The sequence below is a fragment of the Brassica napus genome, chromosome A5 (genome assembly GCF_020379485.1).
Source record: "Brassica napus cultivar Da-Ae chromosome A5, Da-Ae, whole genome shotgun sequence".
In the NCBI taxonomy this organism is placed as follows: Eukaryota; Viridiplantae; Streptophyta; class Magnoliopsida; order Brassicales; family Brassicaceae; genus Brassica; species Brassica napus.
In genome coordinates this window covers 12,679,858-12,684,375 of record NC_063438.1, presented here as the reverse complement: position 1 = coordinate 12,684,375, position 4,518 = coordinate 12,679,858, and the positions used below count along the sequence as shown (strand labels likewise).

Here is a 4,518-nt window from a genome sequence, read left to right as displayed (position 1 = left end):
ACACCTTAAAAGTATCAATCAACGACTTTCATGTTAAGATGTCTATGTCCACAACTAGTATATTACTCTACTATCCACGCTTTGGAATCCACATCCACACTTAATTTTGTTTACACGTTAATATATATATATATATATATATGATAATAGATCTTAAAAGATAAAGAATTTTATATATAATTTATTATAATAATTATTTTTATTTAATAAATTTTAGAATTTGAGATAAAAGTAAATGAAAACATAAAGTAGAATAAGAAAAAGAGAAAGATTCATGTAATGAGAAGAAAACAATTTTTATATTAAAAACATAAAAGCAATAAGATAAAAAATAAAGTCTAGGGTCATAAAAATCTTTTTGACAAGAAAAAATGTGTCTCAAACACTAAGTATCCTATAGTGTAATTGGAAAGTAAGAAAGTGTCTCTAGTAGTAAAAAAATTCTTGATGAAATTGGAAGTTTTGCAACAAAAAAAGAATATATCATTTCGTTTATGAAGTCAACTTTTTCTATATGACCGGATGAACAAATTTGTTTACAAGGTTAATGGAAAACTAACAGAGATCAAGATTTGTGCATTATTGAACAGTGTAACAACCAACAAGTAACAACAGATGCATCATGCAGAGAAGATAAGCAGAAATGCAGTATAGTCGACACATTGGTGAAACTGTGCGTCACTGTCAGTGGCACAGACCAAAGCCGAACATAAGAAATGAGTCATGACCACCCAAATGTCCTACACGTAATCAACACAACAAAACCCATAAATCCTGAAATGAACAAGCAAAAGAAATTAAAAGCATAAAGGCTTGGCTTTACATGTAACATTCACTAACACTCTTCATGTAGTAGTTTTCAGCTATAGTCCTCGAAGTAACGAGGCACATTAGACAAGTGATAAGCTACCATAGACATAGAACAACAAACCAACGAGCGCAACTCCTCGCCCTGTAATTTGCACCGTTGTTGACGCATCTTTCATCATAAATATGAGCCTCTGTTCAAGTCATGTCAACAGCAACCAAGGTAACTACAACTTTTAAAACCATGACGAGAAACGCAGTCATAAGGTATCCTCAGTCCAGTGATTAGACCCCATCTTTTGAGCTAAAGCCGAAGTACGGCTTCTGCACTCGGTCAGTCACAGGCCGGCAAAAATGCTGTCTAAAAGCAAACACGAGTAAAAGGATTCTTTACTGCAAAACATCAGAAATTCAAGTTCTAAACCTATAAAAAAATCTCAAAATCAAATACATCTGAGCAAAGGGCTACAATTAAAAACATAACACCATTAAGATAGCCATTAGACTTTGTTTCTATGATTCATGATTGGTAACACTTAAAGTGAATAGTGGAATATTTATTGAACTAGATAAGAATCCATGACGATATCAACAACAGAGGCCAAAACCCACAAGAACGAACCCGAGTAACCGACAAAGATTTTCCCCAGCTCGAGCATATTAATTATCAGATTGCTTTGATTAAGATCGAGAAGAACATATTGCATGGCCTCGACTCAAGTAAATTAGTCTGACTTATTATGTTGTATAAAACAAGTCTATATATTCACTAATAATTTCATTAAGCATTTTTGCTTTTGATTTAGAAAAAAAAACTTCAGAAGAATAAAAATGGGCTAATAATTTTCAGAAAGAGAAGAGAGGAGGCTCAGCGAAGTAACCTTTGGAAACTTTAGCATCATTCTACTACAACACCCACTTAAACATCCGTAAGAGAGTGGTAGCAGCCGTAAGTCCGGCCTTTTTTTCATCATCGCCACTTTCTTTATTGAAAAAATATTAAGACGAAAACATTCGCAATTATATCATAAATTCCAAATCACAGAACAAGAATATATAATGCGGGAGAAAATACATAACAAACAATCCCTCATTAAACGTAAGAAAAGATAGAGACGGCTACATTCTTCTTACACACCAGTTTGACAACTAGGATGGAGGAGATATGAAAACCCTAATTGTCTTGGGTCGTATGCTGGTGGGCTCTTTATGTTTTCTTGAGCAGAGCCGATCTATAAAAACCCATTTAATTTAATGGGCCTACAGAAATTTTAAAGTTATCTATATTATTATTTGAGAATTTGCTTATTTGCTATGTTCTCCGTAATTTTAGGCTTATTCATTAAACAATTTTAATTTTAATTTGTCTAATTAAAGTTTTAATATCTAATAAATAAATTATATAATTTATTATTTAACTGATTACAAACTAATATTATAAAAATATCTAAAAAATAAATGGAAGAGAAATTGCCACAAATAGCACATTTATAGTACAACTTTTTATGTTTACACTAACCACTTTTACCTTCACTTTTAATGAAGAATAAAAAACAATTATACCCTTAAAGTTAATTAATATAGACTTAGGATTTAGAGTTAAGGGGTGGGGTAGGGTTTTTGGAATGTGAAATTTAGGATTCTAATAAATATATAAATAAATACTTAAAAAATTTATAAAAAATTTCAAAAAATAGTTTCAAACATAATTTTCGTTTTTCAAAAAGAAATTAAAAAAAATAAAAGAAAAATTTTTGAAAAAAAAAATTTCAAAAAAAAAATTTATAAAAAAAATCGAATTTGAAAAAGTATAATTCGAAAACATAAAAAACAAATTTTACTTTTTTATTTTAATAAATTTTTTTAATTTTTTTATTTTTTTTATTTTTAATTTATTTTTTAATTTAAATAATGATTTATTATATATATAAATAACAAGGGCATAAGAGTCTTTTGCCACTTAATGAAGAAGGTATTTTTGAAAATGTCTCTTTAGTGGTGGTAAAAATGAAAAGTGGTACCATGAAAGTGGTAAACATGTAATTTCCCCATGGAAAACGTTTTTGAAAAAAAAAAGATAATTCCATGTATTTATTTTGTGTTTAATCTACATCTTTATTTCTTATTTATTTATTTTTATAATTAGTATTATATATACACATATGATAATTAGATTTATCATTATACTAAAATATTATAAATAGTTTTATACAAAATAACAAAAATTGATTTATATTTCTTTGTAAACATAATATGTCATGGCATATTTTCAAAAAATATTAAAATTTTTTAGTATTAAAAGACTAAAAAAGTATACAAACAATAACAATAAATTTGATTTGTATTTGTTTGTTAACGTGATTTTCATGATATTTTCATTTTTATTCTTATCATTCAGTTGCAAGAATAACTTGTATTTGTTATTTAAGTTGAAATTTTAATATTTCTTTGTTTTTATTTTTACTAAATATTTATTGTTATCATCTAGTTGTAATATTTTTAAAATATTTTTTTACAACAAGTACCTTATATTTATGAAAATTTAAAATTTATTTTACTTACTTTTAATTTTTCAAGAGTTTTAAAGAATTATAACTTTGTTTGAATTACAATTTCCTCAAATATACATTACATATTGGGGAAATTACATGTTTATCATTTTTATGGTACCACTTTTCATTTTTACCACCACTAAAGAGACATTTTCAAAAATACCTTCTTCATTAAGTGGCAAAAGACTCTTATGCCCTTGTTATTTATATATATAATAAATAACTTTTTAAGTATAAAATAAATAAAATAAAAAATAAAATAAAAAAAAGTAAATTTTTTTTTATGTTTGCAAATTATACTTTTTAAAATTTGAACTTTTTATAAATTATTTTTTGAAATTTTTGTTTTTTCGAATTTTTTTATTTTTTTTCAAATTTCTTTTTGAAACACGAAAATTATGTTTGAAACTATTATTTAAATTTTTTTATATATTTTTTAATTATTTATTTATATATTTATTAGAATCCTAAATTTCATATTCCAAAAACCCTACCCCACCCCTCAACTCTAAATCCTAAGTCTAGATTAGTTCACCCTAAGAGTATAATTGTCTTTTACCCTTCAATAAAAGTGAAGGTAAAAGTGGTTAGTGTAAACATGAAAAGTGGTATTATGAATGTGTTATTTGTGGCAATTTCTCTTACATATTAATGTTTTGTTTGTCAACATAGTTGTTCTGTTTGAGTGTTTATTCAATTATTATAGGAAGTATTTCACAATATAATTATACATATATCAATATTTTTATTTACTTTGACTAATATAATATGTAAAGCTGAGTTTGGTTTAACATTTTTGTGCTTTTGATTTATTTTGATATTTTGTAGGTTATGCTAATTCTTAGAATTTGGTATAATAACATCACTTTATATTAATAAATTATATATATTTTTATTTAATTGTATCATTGTTTAGAAATTAATATAATTAAAATTTGTTCAAGATAACAACATATTTACAAGATATTAGTGTTGTTATCCAAAATAATGTTTTTAAATCAATAAAAATTAAGAAATTAAGAAATTGAAAGATTCATAAAATAGTATAAATTTAATGTTTTATTTAATTTTTTTGATCTTTAAACTATTAACATATTTATTAATAAATATTTATTAAATAACTACGATCGCATATGCGGGTAAAACTCTTAGTTATATA

General features: G+C 25.4%; 1 long non-coding RNA gene and 1 other non-coding gene across 2 annotated transcripts; both read right to left on the bottom strand.

The window, feature by feature from the left end:
- Positions 1–460: 460 nt before the first annotated feature.
- LOC106374939 lies at positions 461–2,217 on the bottom strand. Its single transcript, XR_001275148.3, has 2 exons — positions 824–2,217; positions 461–740 (listed from the first exon to the last, which is right to left on the bottom strand). It is a non-coding gene; the product is annotated as an uncharacterized LOC106374939 (long non-coding RNA).
- Positions 1,671–1,786, bottom strand: LOC125609712. Its single transcript, XR_007339861.1, has one exon. It is a non-coding gene; the product is annotated as a small nucleolar RNA snoR113 (small nucleolar RNA).
- Positions 2,218–4,518: the final 2,301 nt, after the last annotated feature.